Source organism: Schistocerca serialis, chromosome 3 (assembly GCF_023864345.2).
Source record: "Schistocerca serialis cubense isolate TAMUIC-IGC-003099 chromosome 3, iqSchSeri2.2, whole genome shotgun sequence".
NCBI classification, from domain to species: domain Eukaryota; kingdom Metazoa; phylum Arthropoda; class Insecta; order Orthoptera; family Acrididae; genus Schistocerca; species Schistocerca serialis.
In genome coordinates this window covers 230,093,543-230,119,432 of record NC_064640.1, presented here as the reverse complement: position 1 = coordinate 230,119,432, position 25,890 = coordinate 230,093,543, and positions in this window count along the sequence as shown.

Sequence of the window (25,890 nt, the reverse complement as noted above, 5' to 3'; positions counted from 1 at the left end):
GTGCTCATAACCACCTCCACCTGTTTCGTCAAACTCGCGGGCTCAAACACTGCAGCCCCGGTCATCAAACTTGCTGTGGCCACAGCTTGCGACCCCTTCACCGCAGCTGCAGACATTGCGTGTGGCAGCCCCACTGCCCCAACCTGGGGCATCACACTGGTGTCGCCCATAGACTCTTGTACATTTGATGTGGTCACCACTACACGCGACTGTAACCCAAGCCTGGAGGATCACATGGCTGTCGATCATTACAGCACTATTGTGTCTAGCAGCAGCAGCAGTCAGACAGCCTGCCTTGGTAATGAGTGTCAGGTAAATTACGCAGCCCCATTGAACTACTCAATCTGCCTACCTTCCTTCATGCTTGCCGAGAAATATTGGAAAGGATCTCCATGAAATCAATGGCCACTAGTATCCAACCATCAGGTGCAAAGCAGTTCTGCGCTGTGAGGTGATGCACCCCCACCTGCTTCCCAAGAAGGTAGTTATGCTACAGAAAAGCACTGTCGAAATCTGGGGAAGGTTGGGGTGATATTGTGCAGCATGTCAATTGAAAAATGGTATGGAACTTATGCCAAGAGCCTCATAATGAGTCATTCTTCGAATATGCTGAAAAGAGTGTCTGGTAGGGCACTCAGCCATGTACTCCACCTTGATATGTATTCATGTTTTTGAGCCAGTTAATGGGGGCCCAGTTTCATCACTCTTCCAGAAGATATTTGTGCTAAAAAGGCATGTATTAATGTCCAGAATACCAAAAAGAGGACAAACACGGCTTAGTTATGGTCTTTTCTGGCTTGCGATGTAAATTGTCTGAAAAATGCATCATATATTGATTCATATGAAATAACTAATGTCTACAAGCATTATAGCTTTGAAGCCATCTCATTCACCGTCACAATCGTAGGCATACCAAATGTCTAGACACAAAACCCAAATTATTCAGTTCACATTTGTGGTCTGGATGTAGATGATAAAAAGTCAAGCCAGGAGATGTGAGGCGTAATGTAGTCGGACCCCTCTATTTTTCCAAGGAAGTCAGTCAGTGTCCCAAACCTGTAAATTCGCTGCTATTCTCAGAGGATGAGAAATATTACCTCTGAATCAAAAATATGTTCTGCCTACTTTCCGTTTGCCGAAATATTGTGGCACAAGGCATTTTTGTTGCAGAAGCTTCAACTCTTTCACTAAGCATAAGTATTTAGGGCACCTGATTGACTGTAGCCAGGAACAGGTATGTGTGGAAATGTCTACCGAGAATGAAAAGTTCTTAAATTTTAAGAATGCCCACCACCAGCAACAATACCGCTTTGTTGTCTGACTTGGAGTGCTTACTAATTCCTGTGGAATGTTGTGAAGGTGACACCACCACCTTTCAATCTACCTTCACAGAACAACACATGCAAAATGCAACATTGTATTAAGTTGTATTCTCGTATGACAGCAGTCTCTGAGCTCGAAAAACTTGCAGTGAGTGTTGATGGGAGTTTACAACATTCCAAAGTCAAACTTGCAAGATGATGATGCCTTACATGGACAGTCAGTTGATTGTCGTCTTTGTGGTCTGCTGTTGGGTACAAATGAGGCAACTACACGTAGAGACTACTGTCATCTAATGGAGAACTTCCGTAGTGCTGTTCACAATGCATGCAACTTCTTCCATAATTTGAGCAATTATAATACTTACTTTCCTGCTCTTCAGTAATTTAGGCTGGGGAAGTGAAAAAGATAAGGTCAGTGTCATACCTGACTTAGAAAAGTAATTTTGTCTCCAAACGAATCATGTCAAAAGTGTCACTTCTTTTCCTGGCTTCATTATGATCCATGCATACATCTCTTCAAAAACATACTTAGACAATACACTGAGAGGGTATCACCAGAGTCACATATCCCGATATAAACTTTCTGCTTGTGGTAAAGACAAATCTTCCCTTACAAATACTCTGTAAAATCACCAGCAAACTCACAGACACTGTCATAACAGATACAGAGTATAAGTACACAGTGAATGTTTGGTAGACGTTAGACATCTGTAATTCAGAAGGATATGCTAAACTGTACATGTAGACAGATGTGCTGCTGCTTGCAGACATTTTGCGAAATTCAAAGTGTATCCCAGGGTGCATATTCTGTATCCCGTATTCTATTAAACCACACCAGGGCTTTTGTTTGATGGGATGTTAAAAACGACATGTATCAGCACTGAAGTGTTGACTAACATTGATATGCTGCTTTTTTCAGATGTGCAATTAGTCGGGGATTTTGCCAGTGCATGCACAGGTACGCTATGGCGAATAACTTGTGAATGAGTGAGTAGTAGTACGGCCCTTCTGATGCTCTGAGTTACATCCCTTACCTGGATGTATCAATCTGTACAGGCATGCCATGCAGTATTCTCTTCCATTTGGATGGTTCTGATCACAGTCCAAATATCAAATCTTCAGATTGAAGGAGATCCCAAATATGGCTGTGGATACTGGTGTGAGATATGTACTGGAAATAGCTCTGCAATACCCTGCCAATTTGCATGATGTGTACAGCTATGTATCGCTGTGTCTGGAGGGCCTACTCCCCTGAAACGGTTCCATCCCCAAGCTGATAACCAGGGGAAATAAGCAGAGGTACACTTATATTATAGAAATCTCCAGCAGTGTCTCAGTTTGTGGATGAAACTTGTTAGAATCATCATCCCTGTTTGTAAGAGAACATAGATGTTAATACTGAAAAAGCAACATATTCTTCTTATGCTGATATGTAAAGTTACCTCAATTTTTGTAGAAAAGATGTGTGCAATGCATATGTAACTGCACATTGTGAGTAATAATTGTAATTAAAATTTTCTTTCCAAATCAGTTCCTCATCTGTAGGGACTGGGTTCTTTTGTATGTAATTAGTGATGTATTAAAAAATGAGTTTTATTATGTGCATTGAGGGATAAATTTGAAAAGTTATTGTTATTATTGTTATTATTATTACAACTGAAATTATACAGTTAGGTCTGCACTACACACATCTGTTGTACAATAATAGACGCATTTTTACTCACCAGCATAAAAAAAGAATCTGGCTGCATGCCTGAGGGCAGGTGGCAGATGCCATTAGTGCAAGGTGTGAAGGGGTGGCGGTGCTGCTTCTGTGAGCGTTCCCTGGTGGGAAAGCTGATAGTTAGGCCCCACCTCTGTGGACCTCATCTGCCTGGCAGGTCTTGCCTCCCATCTCATTGTGGGACTTAATTACTCTCTCACCTCACTGTGTGGGCGCAGCCAATAGCACCATGTGGTGGAGAGTCATACTACTAAGTCACTACTCAGTGTAGCTTTCCGGCAGTGATTCGTGGTATGTTTATTTGCATTTGAATCATAGAATGGGACAACGAGAAAGATTTATTTTAGTATTCTTTCTTCATTCACATACATTTACATCGTCATACTCTTCGCCACATTTTCGAAAGACTCGTTTTCTACATGCTTCGAATTCAGCCTGAATGATATTCACATCTATAGGTGCAATTACACACACAGCCGTTCCTTCTGTAAATTCAGCTTTCACAGACTTTCTAGTTCAGTCTCAACACTTACATTCTTTGACATTGGTTGAATACAAGCGTTCCTACACCGTTCTAATTGCTTTATATTTACGATATTTGCATGCAAATACTCTACAATGTCGTAGTATACAGCTTTAATTCATGGAAACCAGCGTGTTGGTCTATCTGCAGCAATTGCTAGTGCACAGTACAGATCAAACTCGGAAAAATCCAATGTTTTATGTAAATGTGCATGTCGCCTGAATAAAATTTAAGCACAGCTTCACTCTACATATCAACGATGGACACCTCAGTCCAAACATAGAAACAGCATTTAGTGAACATGATGAATCGTAGTCACTCATTTCATTAGATACATACACTGATCAGCCAGAACATAATGACCCGCCCAGGCGATAGCAGCATCACCTCGTGAGGAATGACTGATAGTGAGACACACATTGCATATAGTATCAGTGAGCACATTTCCATGTGTAGAATGGGGAAGGCGTTCCATCTATCTGAGTTTGACCAAGGGCAGATTGTGAAGGCCCAGAGACTCAGCATGAGCACGATTTGTTGGGAGTTCGAGGATTGCTGTGGTGTCTTCAACACACGGCGAAACCAAAATGAAACTCGTCCAGACATCGTGAGGTTGGGTGGCCAAACCTCATTACAGATGTCGGATGCCGCAGGCTGGGCAGACTGGTAAAACAGGGCAGATGGAGAACTGTGCTGGAACTGACATCAGACTTTAATGCTGGGCTGTGTACAAGTGTGTCTGAACACACAGAGCACAGAACACTCCTAACAATGGTCCTCCGCAGTTGATGACCCATTCACGTGCCAATGTTAGCACCATGACATCGGCAACTACGGCTGAAATGGGCATGTGACCATCAGCACTGGATGTTGGTGCAATGGCAGAGTGTTGCACAGTCTGATGAATCTCGATACCTTCTTGACTATGCTGATGGGAATGAGCGAATCCGTCGTCTTCCAGGGCAACAGCTCCTTGAGAACTGTACTGCAGGATCGAGACAAGCTGGTGGTGGCTTCATTATGCTCTGTGGAAGATTGACGTAGACATCCATGGATCCAGTGAACCTTGTGCAAGGCACCATGTCAGCCAAAAAGTATCATACACTGATTGTAGACCACGTACACTCCCTCATGATGATCATGTTTCTCGATGGCAGAAGCATTTTTCAACAAAGGGAATGCGCCATGTCACAAGGCCAAGATTGTAATGGAGTGGTTCGATGAACACAGTGGAGAGTTCCAACTGGTGTGCTGACCCCCCAACTCGACACATCTGAACTCCATTGAACACATCTGGGATGTGATTGAATGTGGCATCAGAGCTCATCGCCCTCCTCCCCGCAATTTACGGGAACTGGGTGACTTGTGCGTGCAGATGTGGTCCCAATTCCCTCCAGTGAACTACCAAGGCTCATTGCTTCCATGCCATGATGCGTCGCCTCTGTTATCCATGCCAAAGGCGGACATACTGGCTATTAGTTAGGTGGTCATAATGTTCTCGCTGATCAGTGTACATCATGATGAACAGATAGTTCCACTCATACCTATAATACTGCACTTCAGCTCCAACACACTTTTTGCAACATTTTCCAAAGAATGTGTTAGACCTACATTCACTTGTTTAGATCGATTAGCAACCACTTATGTGTTGGAAAATAGTACACTCATGGTACTTAAATGTGGGTTGTTAAGGAACTTTCAGTGGTGGTACAAAATAGTCGAACAACAGCAGATCTTGTAATCTATGGGCCACTGCTGAAGTGGTGCGTTCACTGGTGTATTCAACACAAGTGTGATCGTCCAGCAGTTTCCTGTGGCGTGCAGCGCTGCTGGAATAAATAAGAAAACGTAAGAACGAATATATTTATAAATGATTAATAACAATATTAATTAATGGATAAATACTTAATTTCAACCTTTTACTTTTTAGTCTATCTCTACTGATAGTGAAAGGATCGTCATGAAGAGCTATCACATACAGACATCAAATGATCTCTATTGGGCGAGAGTAAATTGGGGGGGGGGGGGGTAGAGGTGTAGAGGAGGGAGTGGGGCAGGTAGGGGAGAAAAGAGGCGAAGGCGAGAGGATGATCTCGACATATGTCGCCAGTGATCTCGACCTACTATTGTAAAATAAAATTTCTATCATGTACACTGAAGCGCCAAAGAAACTGGTATAGGCACGCGTATTCATACACAGACATATGCAAACAGGCAGAATACGGCGCTGCGGTCCGCAACGCCTAGATAAGACAACAAGTGTCTGGAGCAGTTGTTAGGTCGGTTACTGCTGGTACAGTGTCAGGTTATCAAGATTTAAGTGAGTTTGAACGTGGTGTTATAGTCGGCGCATGAGGGATGGGACACAGCATCTCCGTGGTTGCAATGAAGTGGGGATTTTCCCTTACGACCATTTCACGAGGGTGAACATCAGAAATCCAGTAAAACATCATAAATAAACATTAGGATAAAATATCCTGCAAGAACGGGACCAACGACGACTGAAGAGAATCGTTCAAGGTGACAGAAATTGCTGCAGATTTCAATGCTGGGCCATCAACAAGTGTCAGTGTGCGAACCATTCAACGAAATATCATCGATATGAGCTTTCGGAGCCGAAGGCGCACTCGTGTATCCTTGATGACAGCACGACACAAAGCTTTACGCCCCGCCTGGGCCCGTCAACACCGAAACTGAACTGTAGATGACTGGAAACATGTTGCCTGGTCGGACGAGTCTCGTTTCAAATTGTATCGAGCGGATGGACGTGTACGGATATGGAGACAACCTCATGAATCCATGGACCCTGCATGTCAGTAGGGGACTTTTCAAGCTGGTAGAGGCTCTATAATGATATGGGACGTGTGCAGTTGGAGTGATATGGGATCCCTGATACGTCTAGATACGACTCTTACGGGTGACACGTACGTAAGCATCCTGTCTGATCACCTGCATCCATTCATGTCCATTGTGCATTCTGGCGGACTTGGACAATTCCAGCAGAACAATGCGACGCCACACACGTCCAGAATTGCTACGGAGTAGCTCCAGGAACACTCTCCTAAGTTTAAATACTTTCGCTGGCCACCAACTCCCCAGACATGAGTATTATTGAACATATCTGGGATTCCTTGCGACGTGCTATTCAGAAGACATCTCCACCCCCTCGTACTCTTACGGATTTATGGACGGCCCTGCAGGACTTTTGGTGTCAATTACCTACAGCACTAGGCATTAGTAGAGTCCACTCCATATCGTGTTGCGGCACTTCTACGTGCTAGCCGGGGCGGTACATGGTATTAGGCAGATGTACCAGTTTCTTTGGCTCTTCAGTGTAATATGGCTCGATGAAACTTGGGCGGTACGTAGAAAGAACTGCTATGATATACAACGGAAGGTAACTGAAAGGATTGCCCAATGAGACGAACAGAAGTATCACTTTTGTTCGAATTCAATAGTTATACTTGTAAAAGGAAGGTGCATGTAAAGGCACGGAGCGGTTGAGTGTGAGTTGAAACACAATTTTTAAATACACTTATTAAGGTATACCAAGTGGAGGCAATCTTAAGGAAGCAGCAATAAAATGCCACATTTTGTAAATACAGAGTAGACTCGGACAGACTGATACATCAAAATGAATATTCCAGCCGATATAAGAAGACATAAACTGATATCCATTGTTATACCAGATCCAAACGATCCAATAACTTATCAGATATAAGCTTTCTCAGTAATGCACAAATAATTGATGCAGCAGAGAATCTCTAAGTGACATTAACAAGAAACTGGTCAACAGGCCACAAAATTACTCTCTCCTCATATCAACACGAATCTCATAAGCATGAGAAAGGGATATAACGAAACCTTTGAAATGTAGCAATTCTCAAAGTGGAAAGCTAATAGTTAACATCGGTGCACTGGGAAGCTGTTAGGAAAATCTTCATGTCAAGGACTCAGAAAATCATTCTTAGCCAAATAATCGTACATTACAAGCAACAGTTTGAAATGCACCACCTCCGAGTATCCATGACAGGTATTAAAATGATTGTCAAATACATCGTCACCTTGAGTACTTAATGATTTTGATTTTGCAGAACAAACATACAGTAAAACAGCAACCTAAGGTTTAAAAGACGAAACATATCCTCCCTTATTCTGTGTGGTGACAAGAGGTCAAGACCCTCTCACAATCACATATCTGCATCAGTCGTCTCTCACGGAATTAAATAACTTCTGAAATCTCTTACTTTTTCATTGTGACGTGCATCCACTATTTAAAAGTCTGAAGGGCGATGGTGTCCCACCGGATAAACGCCCAATCCACAGTCAACCGAAGTTCGCTGTCACATCGTAACTGTCCATCTCCACCCTGTCTTTCACTTCCTGCTCCACCCGCCACCGCTCCGTCTAGCACGCGCCACAGCCACCCTAGCTTGTCGCGCCATCGGGAGGGGCAGACCACCAACAGAAGGATGCCGGCACCAGTGCAGGAAGGATAGGGATACAGCAACCAGTCGTAATACCACTGGTTAGTTATTCTCGTACGGCATGTCTAGATTTCAACTATAAATAGCCCTCTTCAGTGCATTTGAGTGAATTGTAATGAAATAAACTCCCAGCCGTACATGTCACCATATGACTCTGTTGGCTCACAGGCAGGAGGAAACTGAAGATGGCTACTTATAGCTGAAATCTGGAAATATTCGAATAATAAAAGGCAGTGGAATTGCGACTGATTGCTGTATCCTTATCATTCCTTATAATCTACAGTCGCTGTGCACAACGATTCCGTATGGAGTCAGTTGGCGAATTATACTGAAGTCTCCACCATTCTTGATGGGCCCTTGACATTACACAAGGCATGATAGGGCTCTTAATAGGGTGTGTGATGACCACGGACGGCAGTGTTTCTGTGTGCGTTATTTGTTCCCACCTCTCGCCATATGAGGGTATGTAATGTACCCAGGAACATTGTCGAACATAATCAAAATATCCATGGGTATGCTGCCGGTCTATAGTGTCCAACGGGCACAATATTTCGGCGATCAAACATGTCGCCATCATCAGGTGAACTGACGGACTGAGCTCCTGTGAACGTGCCGGCACGGAGATCCGTACGCTATGGGTGCTCAGAGGGAACTGGGTTTGGTCGCGCTGACGCTGACGCTGACGCTGCACTGGTGAGGGTTGACCCTCGGCTTGAGACGGAAGTTCTAGCGCCGGGGCGCTTCGCCTTCCTCATGGCGGTGTGGTGAGTGGAGTCGTGGCGGTAGAGAATGGCTTGGTGGTGTGCATGTTGCTCTTTTTTTTTTTAATATTTTTTATTTTATTTTTTTTTTATAACCCAAAGAAGACAGGAGAGAGAGAGAGACAGTAGAAGTGGTGGAAATCGAAAGGCCTCATATGGCTGGCCTGGTGTGGGTTTCTTTTTTCTTTTTTTTTTTGTTTTGTTTAAAGAGAAAAGGATAGTGGAAGGGACAGTAAGAGAAGCAGGAAGACGAAAGGCTCAATTGACAAGCCGGTCGTTGATGAGATGGAAGAGAAGAAGCAGAAGTGAGAATGACAGATGAAGATTATAAACATGAAGACCAGCAGAGCCGGTTGGCGACTCTGACGGTGAGGCAGACACTCGTAGTTGGAGGGGTCGCAGGCAAGGAGCAGTGGGCAGGGAAGGGGGAGGAAGAAAGGAAGGGGACTCAGGGAGTGAGGAGGGGCAGGGAAAAAAGGGGGGGCGACCAGTGATCAGGCGGCAAGGAGGTCAGGCCATCGGGTGGTGGCCAGACGGTGGAGGCGAGTGCCGAGAGAAAGGATAAGAGGATTGGCAGACTGGCGGGAGTGGTGATAGAAGGAAATGGCAGAGGAGCAGACACGTTCGTGAAGGAGGGGGATTCCAGCAAGAAAATGAAGTTCACGGGTGGGGAAACGGTAAGGGAGGCGGAGGGCAAGGCGGAGAGCACGGTTCTGTACCGTTTGGAGACGGTGGAGATGTGTAGGGGCGGCATTGCCCCACACAACGGAAGCATACTCAAGGATGGGGCGGATCAGGGATGTGTAGAGGAGGACGCCAAGATGCCGGGGAAGGGAGGAGGATGGGTTAATGAAGGGATAGAGCTGACCGAGACGCCCCAAGGCCTTGCGCCGTATGTCCTCGATGTGGGGACGCCAGGTGACGGCCCTGTCCAGGGTGACCCCCAGATATTTGGCGGTCCTAGCCCATGGGGCAGGGGTGCCAAGGACAGTGACGGGGGGATAGTGGATGGGCCAACGGCGCCGACACATGATGAGAGCCTGCGTTTTAGCAGGGTTAAATGCCAGGCGCCATTTTTTGGCATACTCCATGAGAGAGTCGATGGCTGATTGGAGATGCTGTCGGAGGAGGGCCTTGCTCCGGGAGCGAGCATAAACAGCCGTATCGTCAGCATACAGGGCGAGATGAACCCGCGGAGTGGTGGGCGCGTCGGCCGTGAAGAGGCTGTACAGGACAGGGCCGAGCACACTCCCCTGCGGTACGCCCGCCCTGATGCGCCGCCTGGTGGAGGTGGGTTTGGTCGCGACGGCGGCCGATTTAAATACCCTCCGCCCGCTGCGCGCTTCCTCCGCCGTCCGCGCCCCGCGCCACGGTCTCGTTTCTTGATTCTCTTAGCTGCTGCAGAATCGATGTGATGCATAACCTTAGCAAAATTTGGAACAACATCTCTTTAGAAAGGCAAGAGTACTTAGCAAACGACATCTACGGTGGCGCAACTTTTCAAATTTCTTCATGCTGCGATACATCTTCTCCCCGTAAAGGTGTATGATGTGATTCTTGAGTTTCTCCCGGCGTATTTGATAATCAAAATATCCACGGGTATGCTGCCGGTCTATAGTGTCCAACGGGCACAATATTTCGGCGATCAAACATGTCGCCATCATCAGGTGAACTGACGGACTGAGCTCCTGTGAACGTGCCGGCACGGAGATCCGTACGCTATGGCTGCTCAGCGGGAACTGGGTTCGGTCGCACTCGCACTCGCATTAAAACTCTGGCTACATACGCCAGGTGTAAAGGCAGTTTAAGCAGCAGAGCTGCTGTTCCTGCGGTGACCTCTTTAGGGGTGCAGTGGGACCTAACGGTGGAGCTGTCCTCACTGGGCGTCGTTCATTGCGACGCCCTTTATGTCGACATCGGGCGGCAAGAGATGATTACTCTCGCAGTAGGTCTGGCCAACGAGTCGTTGGCCTGTGGTGGACTTGGCGGCCCAGACCACGAATCAAGCGGCTGCCAGACCGTTCGGCATTGCTGTAGAACTGCCTGGCGGTTTGGCGGAAGCGATCCCGCAGGAAGGGGATCCCAGCTTCTTCATGGAGCAGCCTCGTCGGATAGCGAGGCGGCTTGTGGAGCGCAAGTCGCAGCGCCCTATTTTGCACTCGTTGGAGCGTCGCGATGTGCAATGCTGCCGCGTTACCCCACACCACAGCCGCGTATTCCAGTACCGGCCGAACAAGGGACAGATACATGGTGAGGCCATGGCGTGGAGGGAGAGTCGATGAAGGGTTGAGCAGTGGGTAAAGCGCACGAAGGCGCCCCACTGCCCGCCCTCTGACGTCACGGACGTGTGGCAGCCACGTCAGGTGCCTGTCCAACGTCACCCCGAGGTATTTGCCGGTCCGCAACCATGGGATGGGGCCCCCCATGATCGTGACCGGTGGTAGGTCCGGTGGCAGCCTCTTCCTGCTGAAGATGACAGCCTGACTCTTCGCAGCATTGAACTTCAAGCGCCATTTCGTGGACCAGGCGCCCAGGACGTCACATCCGAGCTGGAGGCGACGGCGCATCTCGGCCGCGTTCATGCTGCGGGTGAACAACGCCGTGTCGTCGGCATAAAGTGCCAACTCCACGCGTGCCACCCGCGGGGCGTCGGCGGTGTACAGGGAGTACAGCAGGGGGCCGAGGACCGACCCCTGCGGCACCCCCGCTCGAATCTGCCGGTCGGTGGAAGTGCCTCCATCTGCTCGGACGTGGAAAGTGCGTCCCGAGAGATACGAGCGCAGCAGGACTACGTGCGACGTCGGTACCCCGTGCGCAAAAAGTTTGTACACGAGGCCGTCGTGCCACACGCAGTCGAAGGCCTTGGAGACGTCGAGAAGCACCGCCCCTAGGTACTCCCGCGTCTCCAGCGCTCGCATCGCCTGCTCCACGAGGCGCAACAGCTGCTGCGTGGTAGAGTGGCCGTACCGGAAGCCAAACTGCTCCTCGGGAATGAGTTGCTGTTCCGTCACGTGGCGCAGCAGCCGCTCTGCGTACAACTTCTCAAACACATTTGAGAGGGACGGGAGCAGACTGATCGGCCGGTAGTTCGCGGCCTGACGTGGATCCTTGCCGCCCTTGGGGATGGCAACCACTTCCGCGTGTGGAGAGGCGGGACTCGCTGGCGACGACGAAGGAAACGCTTGGCGGTCCGCCAAGCGCTGCCGTCCGTCGTTGTGAGTGTGGCCACAAGGCCCGCCCAGTCCCGATGACGATGGTCGTCGATGGCGGCCCGAATCTCGCGCCGCGCCCTGTTAAGGCGGCGCTTCGTGTCAGGCAGCCGTGTGAGCTGCCACTCCCGAAAGAGGCGATTCTTGTTTGTGATCGCCTCGAGGATGTGCGGCGGGAGTTGGCGCGACATCTCTCGCGGCCGTCCTGGCCGCCTGGGGGTGGCCGCCTCCGCTGCAGCCAGTGTGTGCCGCGTGAAGAAGGCCAACGCGTCGTCAGCCCCTTGCACAGCGGGATCGGGCGCGCCCTCGAGGCGGTCGAGGACCTCGACACGAAAGCGTGCCTCGTCTACGCCTCGGAAGTTGCGGCGGTCGGACGGCATAGATGCACCGATGACATCCATGTCGAAGACCACCGGGAGGTGATCGGACGACATGGCACATCTAACGGTGGCGGACGTGAAGTGCCCAACACCTTTGAGCACGGCGATGTCGAGCACGTCAGACTGGCCGCGATGGGGGAAGACGGTGTGCTCATAAGGCACCAGTACTATCGCGCCATGCCGTTGCGTGGCGCGAAGGAGGCGGCGGCCGCTGGCGTTGGTGATGCGGGAGTTCCACTGCGGGTGCTTGGCGTTCAGGTCACCCGCAATGAAGACTTTCCCGCGCAGCGCCAGCAGGGCGTCGACGTCAGCCTCCTGAAGCAGTCCCCTCGGCGGCCTGTAGGCCGCAACGAAGGTGATGACCCCCGCCGTCGTGGTGACAGCCACCCCAGTGGCCTCCAATGCAGCGAGGGGCGGAAGCTGGACGTCGTGATGTTTGAGGGAGGCCTTGATGTAGATAGCCGTCCCTCCGCCGTGGGACAGCCTGTCGGTGCGGTAGCACCGATAGTTGGCCACCTTCACGTGTATTCCCGGCTTCAGGAAGGTCTCGCACACGAGGCAGATGTCAATTGCCTCGTCGCGCAAGAACTCCCTGAATTCCCTTGTTGGGGGACCAAACTGTTCGCGTTGAAGGCGCAAACGGTGAGGCCATGGATATGGCGATTATCCATGGCGCGGCGGAGTTGCAACGCCGGCCTGAAGGGCCGACGTGACCGCGGTGACGAGCACCGGGAGCTGCTCGAGCAGCTGGCTCAACGACCGCAAGAGCGATCGGAGCTCGGCTGCGTCGGTGGCCATGGGGGCGGTGGGGGCCGCTGGGGCGGCCTCCGCCACTGGGGCGGCCGGTTGCGGCCGCTCCGTACTAGACGACTGCCGTGGAGCATCGGCAGCCGGTCGCGGTGGCGGCGCAGCACGAGGTGCCGTCCTCTGCGGCGGCAGAGTGTCTTCGGCAGTCCGTTGTGCAGCGGCAGGGGTGGCCCGGCCCGCACGCCGGCGACGCCTGCGCGGGGCGGCAACCCGCGCGCCCTGCGTGGGCGCGGGGGTTGCCACCCGCACGGGCGAAGCCGTGGACGGCGCGGTCGGTGGCCGCGTCTCACGCTCCACCTGCGGGTGGTGGAAGCTGGTGGTCCTCCCTTGGTGACGGCAGCAAAGCTGGTGGACGGGTGCACCTGACGAGAAGGAGCGGCCCCTCCCCTCGGTTGATTTCGGCCCCTTTTGAAGGCCGAGCAGCCTCTGTAGCTGGCAATGTGCGTGCCGCCGCAGTTGCAGCACGTCGGTTTGTCTTCTCTGGCAAGCCCGCAGGACTTGCTCTCGTGCTGGCCCGCGCACTTGACGCAGCGGGGCGCCATGGAGCAGTAGCGGGAGACGTGGTCGAGCCTTTGGCAGGAAAAGCACTGGGCCCTCTTGCCTTTGGCCCGGAGAGGTTCCACTGCGACCTTGACACGGCCGACCCGCTGCATCTGGAAAATCTTCCGATTTTCCAGGTTGTCAACGAGGACAACCTGGTACAGTGGCATGTCGCGGTGCGTACGTGGAGACTTCATCAGTCCGGTGGACCGGACGCCGAAGCCCATGTCCTCGAGCTCCTCGCGAAGGTAGTCCGCACCAAACTTGAGGGGAAGGTGGCGGAATACCACCTTCAGAAGTTGGAGTGGCTCGGAAGGGTGCGTGTAGCACGGGAGGCCATCTTTGCAGATGGCGTCCATCACCGCGCGGTACTCCGCGTTGGTCGACACTGTGACCTTGTAAAGGTCACGGCCAGCGTTCTTGACAGTGGCGGACGTGGCCACCCTGTCCAGTTTGTGCTGGAACTCCTTGTACTCGCCGGCCCATTGGATGACGATAGGCGGCGGCTTCTTTTGGGCCGGCGCCGGAGGCGCGGCACCATCCTCCATCACATCGTCGCTGGCGCCCGCAAACGTGTTGGCGGTCGGCAGCGGGGTCGGTTGCTGCAGCGCAGCGGCCCTGGCAGTGTGCCGCCGGGGTGGGACGACAAAACCATCCTCGTCCGACTGTAGGGAAGCAGCAGGTGAACGAGTGGGCCGCCGCGTGGTCTTCGTCGATTTCTGCGCGGCGGTGCTCCGGGAGGAGCCCGCGATAGGCAGCCCAGACTCTGTGGTGGAGGTGCGGGAGGCCCTGGTGGCCTTCTTCCGCGGCCTCGCTGCTTCAGATGTCTGAGAGGGAGTGTCAGAATCGTCATGCGTCACAGCCCGGCGCTTTCTGGGCGCGCGGGCAGCGTCAAGGTCGGTGTCACGGCGCTCCGACTCGGCAATCGCCTCAGCCAGATTCGCGTCGGGCAGGTCGACGTCCTCCATCCCGGTAGCCGCAGCTAGCGCAGCCACGGGCTCTTCTCGTGTCTCCGGGGCCAGGGGGGCAACCGGGGGCACATCGACCTCTTCAGTGGTCGAGGCCAGCGGCGCAACTCCCGCCGAGACCGCCATCGCCGGGACCGCAAACGCATGCGAAGCGACCGTCGGGGCTCTCGGTGGCACACCCGACACATGCTGCCTCGTGTGCGGTAGAGCGGCAGCCTTCTGAATGTTACAGAAGGCGAGTATAGCCGCCTCGTCGTCCTCTCGACCAGGGTAGGGGCCCCCGTGGGCGAGTTTGTTCATAAGAATGAACACTCGATCACGAGAGTGCGCATCAAAATCCGAAGAGTCAAACCCGTCAGCGTCAGTTGTCGAAAGCCGGTTCGTCATAAGTGGGGGGGCGGATGGGGCCGCCACCGGGAGCAACTCAGTCGCCTGAGCTGGCCCCGACGGACGGCGATCCGCCACACCCTTCGCAAGTAAAGCATCCTCTCTCAACGACATCTCGAACAGCACTCACTGGGTTCGGTCGCATGGATCTGCACGGAGATAACTTTTCCTCCGATGTGTGATGGAGTTCGCAGCAGGTAGACTGGGTTCGGTCGAACGAACCTGCACAATGGACTGAGGAAGATATCCTCGACTGAGGGCGAAGTACTAGCGCAACAAGGCGCTTCACCTTCTGGCATGACGGATTGGCTAGGGAAATTTCATGGCGTTATAGTTCTGCTTGATTCTTTGTGCAATTTTTTTTTTTTTTAAAGAAAGAGGAAAGGATAGTAAGAGAGACAGTGAGAGAAAAGGAAAACGAACGGCCCAATTGACTGGCCGGGAATTACGATTAGTTACAGAAGAAAGGACAGAAGGAGGAATAGTGAGAGTGAGTGAAAGCGAACGGCCATTATCCTGGCCTCTACTGCTTCGTAGCGGCGACGCAATGGCGGCGGCAGGCAGTCTTGAAATGGCGAATTGGGGGGGGGGGGGGGGGGGGGGAAGAGAAAGAAGTCAGAGGGTGACAGTTGAAGATGTGGAAAAAGGAAGGGCCTATCATGATTAGGCCAACATTGGGGGTAGTGTGGGGGGAAGGGGGAGGCGTGTTGGGGGAGTGAATGACATGGCATGTGGGGGGGAATAATCTATGACGTGAGGGAGGTAGTCGGCATGAGATGAGGTGCCTGGTGCAGGCGAGGTCATGGGGGGCGAAATAAAAGGTCGGGCCATCGAGTGGTGGCTAGTCGGTGAACACGGGTGCCCAGGGAAAGGATTAAGGGATTAGGAGAGTGACGAGTTTTGTGGTAAAAGGAGTGGGCGGCGGAGAGGATGCGGGTACGAAGGAGCGGCACTTCAGCCAGGAGGTGGAGCTCGCGGGTTGGGAAGTCGAAGGGGAGGCGGAGGGCACGCCGGAGAGCCCGGTTCTGGACGGTTTGGAGTCGGCGGAGGTGGGTGGGGGCAGCATTGCCCCACACCACCACCGCGTATTCAAGGATGGGGCGAACAAGGGAGGTGTACAGTCTAACAGCAAGGTGCGTGGGGAGGGAAGAGGTTGGGTTGATGAGAGGGTAGAGCAGGCATAGCCGCCCCATTGCCTTACGACGCACCTCGTCGATGTGGGGGCGCCAGGTTAGGCGTTGGTCCAGGGTAACACCCAAGTACTTTGCAGTACAAGTCCAGGGGACTGGGGTACCAAGGACCGCCACCTGAGGGAGCCGAACGGGAATACGGCGTCGGCAGATGATAAGGGCTTGGGTTTTGGAGGGATTAAATGCCAGACGCCAGGTCCTAGCCCAGTCGGTTAGGGAATCTGTAGCCCCCTGGAGCCACTGTTGAAGAACTGCCGCACTCCGAGAACGAGAGAAGAGTGCAGTGTCATCTGCGTAGAGAGCTAAATGTACCCTCGGCGCAGAGGGCAGATCAGCTGTGAAGAGGGAGTAGAGTAGCGGCCCAAGTACGCTGCCCTGTGGTACTCCTGCCCTGATGCGTCGTCGCGTGGATTTCCCGTCAGGGATCCTAACATGGAAGGTGCGACCTTCCAGGTACGTGGCTATTAGCCGTACATGGGACACTGGGAAGCCAAGGGAAAATAATTTGTAGAGCAGCCCTTCGTGCCAGACCGAGTCAAACGCCCTGGACACGTCGAGGAGTATGGCCCCGAAGTACTCCCTACGTTCAATGGCGTCCAGTGCCTCTTCTACGAGGCGCAGGAGTTGGTGAGTGGTGGCGTGGCCCTGCCTGAAGCCAAACTGCTCATCAGGGAGGACTCGTTCTCGGGCAATGTGGATGAGCAGTCGTTTAAGGTACAGCCTCTCGAACACCTTGGAGATGGCGGGCAAGAGGCTGATGGGGCGGTAGCTGGCAGGGGAACGAAGATCCTTCCCAGCCTTGGGTATGGCGACCACTTCAGCGTGTTTCCAGGCAGAGGGATATTGCCTGGTTGTGAGGATGTTGTTGAATGTGGCCGTCAGGATGGGAATAGAAGCTGGGGGTAATTGCTTGAGGAGGGCATTCGTCAGCTTATCGGGGCCGCCAGCTTTCTTGGATTTGAGGTACCGCAATTGCAGTGCAACCTCCTCTTCGTTAATGGGGGTGATTTCATCCTCAGGGTCCTGGACGGCAAGGAATTGAGGGAGGCGTGCCGTGACCAGGCGAATATGGTCGGGGTCAATGGGGTCATTGACCGGGGTGAAGTTGCGCGCGAAGACATCAGCCAAGGCGTTAGCCTTGGCGTCTGGTTCGGACACAAAGTCATTGCCGACCTGTAGGGGGGGGATCCGTTGCCCTCGTCTCAGAAGGCTTTTTGTGAGCCGCCAAGCAGACGGGTCACGCAGGTCAATGGCAGAGATTTTGTTCTCCCAAGCCTGATTGCGGTGGTCTTGCACCGCAGCCTTGATTTGGCGCTGTAATCTATTGATGAGGCGCTTGGTTGCCGGATTCCGAGTGAGCTGCCATTCACGGGTGGTCCGGTTTTTCTCTGTGATGAGAGCAAGGATGTGGGGGGGAGCGGACGCAGATGATCCGGGGGCCGGTGCGGACGGGGAGGGGTCGCTGCTGTTGCAGCATCTAGCACAACGGTGGTGAGGTGGATGAGAGTACGATCTGCGTCCGTGTGATCGGCAGCAGGTAGTGCGGGTAGGGCTGCTTCGACCCGTCTCTGGTAGGACTGCCAGTCAATACCGCGGATGTCTAGGCCCTCCCTCGGCACGGTCGAGGTTCCAGCGAGATCGATGGAACAGATGACCGGTCGGTGATCGGAGGCTAGAGCGATGCGGGTGGCTGCAGTGATGGGGTGGGGTAGATCTTTCACCACTGCGATGTCTGGACGACAATGCCAGTGGCTTCCACAGTGTGAAGTGGGGGGAGGGGAATAGGGTGGTGGCGGAGGGAGTTACGCACGTACACCGCCGTGCCACCATAGGCGGTGGGCCTGTCTGTCCGGTAGCAGGAGTAGTTTGCTACACGGACAAAAACACCGGGTTTGAGGTGCGTCTCAGCAACAAGGCAAACATCAACCCTCTCATCCAGGAGGAACTGTCGGAACTCGCCCTGTTGTTTGGGGAGACCGTTGGCATTCCAGATCATGGTTGTCAATCCGTGATGTCTAACAGCCATGACTGGTTGGAATGGGAGCGGGAGGGGCGATGGGGGACATGGATTGGGAGAGGGCGGTGGCAAGTTGGTGTGGGAGGGATTGGAGGAGGGAGGTGAAGGTGGCGGAGATGGCTGAGGTCAGTGCCTCAACAACAGTGGCAATGAGGTCACCAAGGGGGGGGTGGGAACAGAGGAGGGGGTGGGGAGAGGGTGCTGCTGAGAGTGTACCGGGATGGGAGAGGGGGAGGCAGTGCTTAACGCCTGCCGGGGGGATGGGGAAGGAACAGCGGAGCGTGACACCCGCTGGGAGGAGGGGGAAGCAGTGCTTGACACCTGCTGGGTGGGGAGGGGAGGGAAGGCTGTTGGAGGGGGTAGGAGGGGGAGGGAGAGGAGCGGGGGTGGGTAGGAGCCCAGAGGGGCGGGATGGGAACGAGACGCAAGGGGGGGGTGGGCCCGTGACGCCGACCCGACCAGCGCACCAGAGTAACTGGTGCCCGGGCGGGCCGCCGCCGATGTCCCCGCAAACCGTTTCTGGCATGCCTTGAAAGACTTAATTTTGGGGCAGCCCATATAACTGCCTGTGTGATTCCCTCCACAGCGGGCGCAGGTGGGGGGGACGTCTCGGGGTTTAGAGCACTCCGAGGAGGCGTGACCACCAGCGCACTTTACGCAACGAACCTCGCGGGTGCAGTCACTGCGAAGTGCGCCAATCCCTGGCAGCGGTAGCAGACCAGGGTCATCCTCCTGGAGCGCGGCTTCTCCATCGTCACGCTAACGTGATCGAGGAGCGAGAGGGTGAGGAGGGGGCGGTTCTCCGACGTGTCAGGAGCGGAGACGAAAAAGAGAGGGGTGGGGCGTCGGGTTCGAGGGGAGATGATCCGGGATATGACTGTAGGGGTGATGTTCAAAGACGCAAGCGCCGTCCGCAGGTCATCATCAGAATACTCCATAGGGAGCCCCCTGACAACAACCCTGAGGCGGCGGGTCCGTTTAGGAGGGGTGGAGAATCCGACGTTGAACTTGCTTAGGATAATAAGGGACTTAGCAAGGTCAGCGGGGGACTGTACAAACAGGCGATAGTCATCATTACCCATCCATTTTATACGGAAGGGGAAGTCAGTGTGAGTAGTGAGGAGATCTAAAAGCACCTTGAAGGGCCCCTTGTGTTGGATGGATATGGGTGGGGGGGGCAGGAGGGGTGGCCGACGGTGGGGGGGGGGGGGCGGGGGAGGGGGGGGGCGTCCGCGGCACCATCAATAGCCGCGAACGCGTTGCTGACGGGCACGTCCGACAAGGACGTGGTGAACTGGCGACGAGGTGCCGTTTTGCGCGGCACCTGGAAGCCCGCCGCGTCAATAACGGGCTTCTTCTTCTTGGTGTGCCCGCGGTCAGCGGGCGGAGGGGCCTCAGAGTCCGATGAGGAGGCTAACTGCCGCTTCCGGCGCTCAGCGACCGGGCGCCGATGGTCGTCGTCGAACTCCATCCCGCCCCCGGTATCGCTGTCGGCGGCCGCGGCAGTCATGTTGGGGTAGAGGGCGGTCTGAAGCCGGACAGGGTCGACCTGCTGGCCCTCTTCCTCTGCAGCGTCACGGAGAGCGGTGAGGTGTTCCTCCAGGCCCTCCGCGATGTCGCTGTCATCCATGAAGCCGCCAAGGGAGGCGCAGTCCGACTCCTCAGGGACATTGACCGCATCAGAAATGTCCGGCATGTCGAGGGCGGACGAGGGACGAAGGAAAGTGGAATCCTGACTTTGCCTCGGCGCGCGCGGGCTGGTCCCACGTGAAGGGGGCCCTGACGCGCCATGTGCCCTATCTAACCGCCTAAGGGCGGCGGTATCGATTTCTGAATCGATACCACATCGCCCAGAAGAATTTGCAGAAAAGGACGGCGTCGGCGGCAAGCCGCCCGCGGAGGAGACAGTACTTCCAGGCGAAGGCAGAGAATCCAGAGTATGAGCCATCTCAGAGTCCGGGTCAATTGGCCGGGTTGTCGTAGGTGGGGGGCCGGATGGGGCCGCCGACGAAGCTAGCTCCGCCAGGCGGCGATCCGCCACACCCTCAGCTCCAGAACACACAACATTCGCAAGAGACATCGCAGCTCGGAATTGGGTTCGGTCGCGACGGCGGTGGATTTAAATACCCTCGGCCCGCGGCGCGGCCCGTCCGCGCCCCGCGCCCCGCGCCACGGTCTCGCGGTGGCACAGATTGCGACGGCGTCTGAGATGACGTCGGTGTGATGGCTCTGTCCGCCGTGGTCGTCACAACTATACGTTCGCTCGATTTACTCTTGATTAACCCGATCGCTGGTTCCCAAGCCTTGCTAAGATTATAGCCACAGTCACGGTTTATGAGGTCGTCATTGGTGCGAATTTCGATGGCCTCTCTAACAACGCTGTCCCAGTATCCGAGCAAGTCGGCGGTCGCTGAACATTGTTTGTCGGAAAATCACGCCATGGAGTATGACCGCACGAGGATTCTGGTACAGACGTCGAGATACTGGGACAGCGTTGTTAGAGAGGCCATCGAAATTCGCACCAATGACGACCTCATAAACCGTGACTGTGGCTATAATCTTAGCAAGGCTTGGGAACCAGCGATCGGGTTAATCAAGAGTAAATCGAGCAAACGTATAGTTGTGACGACCACGGCGGACAGAGCCATCACACCGACGTCATCTCAGACGCCGTCGCAATCTGTTCCACCGCGCGACAGTGGCGCGGGGCGCGGACGGCGGAGGGAGCGCGCCGCGGGCGGAGGGTATTTAAATCTACCGCCGTCGCGACCGAACCCAAAGACGCAAACGCATTCGCGCGAGAAATGTCGAAGCGAACGGAGCTACGTCCTGCGAAGGGTGTGGCAGATCGCCGTCCGGCGGAGCTTGCTACGTCGGCGGCCCCATCTGGCCCCCCACTTATGACGGACCACGCAACGAATGAGGACATGATGGATATCGCTATGGATGCGCTTACAGTTCCGCTTCCGGAGTCGGAAGAAGACGAGCCGTCGGGCGTACCACCGCCTCGTCGGCAATCCGGCAAAAGCAGAAGAGAAGAAGATACAGCCCCTACCGGCGGGCGCAGCTCCCCGGTTGAGAAGCGATCGAAACAAACGCCTGCTGACGATGCTGACGGATTCACTCGCCCGAAGCGACGGCATACAGCGCGACGGCGGGTGCTGTCCACCCACGAGCCGGCATCCACTGCCAACACTTTTGCTGCCCTTGAGGATGCCCCTGAGGAACCGCCGCGCCCTTCCACGGTGCCAAGGAGGGATGCACCACTTCCGCCGATCGTTCTGAAATACGAAGGGACCTTCCGGCAGCTGCAACAGCTTCTCAATAGCTGGACGACGGCAGTCTACAATGTGAAGGTCGCCGGACGAGACATGTACAAGATTACGCTGCGCTCAGCAGACGACTACCGACGCGTAACGCAGGAGGCGTCTGAAAGGGCAATCCCTTTCTTCACTCACGCCACCACACCGGACCGCGTCCTGAAGATTGTCATCCGGCATCTGCCCTTCAACATGGAGCCGGATCACATTAAAGAAGAACTCGAAGAGCTCGACTTCAGTGTCAGAACTGTGGTCAAGATGAAGCAGCCCAAATCACGTGACTACATGCCCCTGTTTCTCGTCATCGCAACCGATACAATCGAGAACAGGAAGCTCTACCAGCTCACCCGACTCGCCAACGTCTCGGTGACCACAGAAGACTTGCGCGCCAAGAGAGGCCCTGTTCAGTGCTACCGGTGCCAGGGCATCAACCATGTCGCCCGGCATTGCTCCATGCCTGAAAAATGTGTGAAATGCGCCGGTGCCCACCCAGCGAAGGACTGCCCCATCCCTCGGAAGCAGCAGCCAACGTGCGCTCTCTGCGGGGGCGCTCACGTTGCCAGCTACCGCGGCTGTGAAGCTTGGAGACGCGCCAGTGCTCGTCAACGCGGCCAGCCAGTCGCCGCGAAACAGAAGAAGTCTGCCAAGGCTGAACCTGCAATCTCCCACGCCACGGTTGTCGCCAGAGGACTGGCGCCCCGCCGGCCCAACAGCGATGACGCCGACCATGCAGGCCCTCAGGCACGTCGCCGCAATGGCGACTCACACACCCGAGATGTTTTTGAAGACGCAGGGGCACGCCATCCACTACTAAACTGCGCCACTCCACCTGAGCAGAATTCGTCGGACCCGGAACCGGGCCCCTCCTCTGCTGCCCTACCCGTGACGTCTGATGCACGCCCCCAACGCCGCGGCGGCCGGCGCAAGACGGGGGGTCGCACAACCACCGCTCCAGAAGAAGCCACATACAATGGCGAAGAGGCGGCCACTTCCGTCGGCGCCAGAGACGATACGGCTCCTGCTGCCTCCGCCACGGACATCGCCAGTCTAATTACTCAACTCACCGCGCTTGTGGCGAGCACGACAAAACTGCTTGATGTCCTCACGCAGCACCTGACCGCTGCACAGAAGATTGCCGCTCCGGCAGCCACCAGACACTCCTCCACTACTCATTATGGGAAGTGTTAGAGGACTCACGGTCGTCGCGTGGAACACCCTCTGTCTACGCACACAAGCTGGCGAATTTCGTCAATTTCTTCGCGATGAAGCCGTGGACATCTGTCTGCTCAGCGAAACCCGCCTTAAACCAGGCATTGCAGTCAAAGCGCCGAACTACTCCTGTTACCGTGCTGACAGGCCAACTGCCGGCGGAGGAATGGCCATCTACATACGGAATGGGATCCGTCACCACCAGATTCAACTGCCGCCGCTCGTGACTCTGGAGGCGACTGGAGTTGTCGCGCACACGTCAGCTGGAGCCATAACCTTCATTGCCATCTACAAACCACCGTCGCATCCATGGGTAGATGCGGACTTAGAATCTCTTCTCTCCATCGGAGGCAAGCTGGAGACTATAACTCCAAGCACGTCGCTTGGCGTTCACGACTCACCAACAGAGACGGACGCCGCGTCCTACGAATCGTGGATCGCAATGACGCCGTGGTAGTGGGTCCCTATGATCCCACCATCTTCCCCGCTAATGGACAACCGGACATCGTCGACTTTGCGGTCGTGAAAGGCATTCCGCACCGCATCCTCGCCTCAACACGGAATGTTCTCTCCTCTGACCATGTGCCAGTTGTTTTTGACGTCGACCTCGACCCACTGCAGTTACCCAGGCGTGGGGTGTCGCTCTCTGGAGTCAACTGGGATCTCTTTCGCCACACCCTGACCGAGTCCCTAGCTGGGATGCCACCTGCCGACGACGCAGAAGCTGAAGATTCCCTCCTCCACTTCACTGACGCCGCCCTCGCCGCAGTCGAAGAAGCGGCTCCGCCCAGACGCGAGCGTCAGGACCACTCTCGACAGCTGCCCCCCGATCTCCTTGCACAAATTGCCGAGAAGAACAGAGTGTACCGCGAATGGCAGCGTACACGGAACCCCGCCACCAAACGGCAACTCAACCGTATGCGGCGCGAAATCACGGTGGCTGTGGACAATCACCGCAACCGGGAGTGGGCTAGCCGTGTAGCGACTCTTCAGCTTGACGACGGGTCTGCCTGGAGGACCACGAAACACTTCCTACGGCGAACGCAGCGTATGCCGCCTCTCCGAACTGCAACCGGAACTGTCTGCGAACCGAACGCGAAGGCTGATGCCCTCGCCGATGTTTTCGAAGAGAACTTCAAGCCTGTAGAGGATCCACTGGACGCAGCACATGAAGAGATGGTCGCTGCCCGGCTCCCTCGCTATCTGGAAACGGAGGGCGATGATGACATAGAGGCCACAACTCCTGAAGAAGTCTCGGCGGCTCTGAAGGCCCTCAATCCAAAGAGAGCTGCAGGCCCTGACGACGTCTCCACTGCCATGCTGAAACAACTGCCTGATGGCGCCTCTACTCACCTGGCTGCAATCTTCAACAAGATCTTTCGCACCGGCCACTTTCCCCTGCAGTGGAAGCATGCTGAGATTGTGGCTATTCCTAAGATGGGTAAAGATCTCCGCCAGCCGAAGAGCTATCGCCCAATTAGTCTGCTGCCTGCCATCTCGAAAGTTTTCGAGCGCATCTACCTGAAGAGGCTACAGCAACACGTCACCGCCGAAGCTCTACTCCCAGATGCCCAGTTCGGCTTCCGTAAGGGCCACTCTACGGAGCACCAACTTCTCCGACTCGTGGAGGAAGCCTTCGATTCCCTGGAGAGGCGCGAATACTTCGGAGCAGTCTTCCTTGATGTCTCGCGCGCTTTTGACAGCGTCTGGCACGATGGGCTGCTCTTCAAACTTCTCGAATTGGGGGTCCCTGGATCCCACATCCGTCTGCTACGGTCCTTCCTCGATGGACGGACTTTTCACGTCCGTGCAGAAACTGGCCTGTCAACAGTCCGTCCCATCAGAGCAGGCGTGCCACAAGGGTCGGTCTTGGGGCCGATCCTGTACACGCTCTACACGGCTGATACGCCGACGGTCCCTCGTGTGCATCTAGCACTGTACGCCGACGACACTGCGCTCTACTCACGAAGTGTGCGCGCGGACACACTTCGCCAGAGGTTGCAGCACGCTGTCGACACCCTAGCCGATTGGGCCGTCAAGTGGAAACTCCAGTTCAACGGCGCCAAGACGCAGTTTTTCATTGCCACCCGTCGTGTCATCCCAGCCGCTCTGCCCCCACTCGTCGTTGGAGGCAGTCCTGTCAACTGGCGACCGACAGCGCAGTATCTTGGGGTCACCATAGATCGCCGCCTCACCTGGGGCCCACACGTGAAGGGCGTCGTAAACAAAGCAAGGGGTCGACTTCTCCAGCTCTACCCCCTGCTCAACCCGACGTCGACTCTTCCTCCGCGACTGGGCGTCACGTTGTACAGGGCGCTAATCCGCCCTGTCTTCGATTACGCGGCTGTCGTCTGGGGGAATGCGGCAGACGACCATCTGAAGAAACTACAATCTCTGCAGAACAGGGCTCTCCGCCTCGCGCTGCACCTGCCGCGGGACTTCCCATCTGGACCACTGCACGACCTTGCTGAGGTCCGCAAAGTCAAGGACCACATCCGTACGGTTGCCCGCCGCTTCTACGAAAAGGCGCGGCAATCCGAGAACCGGTACATACGCTCTCTGGGGCAGAAGATACGGCGCAATGCCAATACACGCTGGCCCCAGCTCCTTACGGCATAGGCTGCCACTGAAGAAGAAAAAAGAGTGGAAACAACCAGAAGCCAATCCCCTCTAGAAGACGCACCACCAGAATTAATGGGAGGCAAAACATGTATATGTTGTGAACTCCGCTTTACTCGAAGAATGAAGTTTCTTCGTGAAGGAGCCACGCAGTGACCGAACCCAGTTCCCGCTGAGCAGCCATAGCGTACGGATCTCCGTGCCGGCGCGTTCACAGGAGCTCAGTCCGTCAGTTCACCTGATGATGGCGACATGTTTGATCGCCGAAATATTGTGCCCGTTGGACACTATAGACCGGCAGCATACCCGTGGATATTTTGATTATCAAATACGCCGGGAGAAACTCAAGAATCATTGTCGAACATAATCGTTCGGATGGTCCAGGTGATTTGGTGTTGAGAGGCATAATGTTGCACGGTCGTACTAAC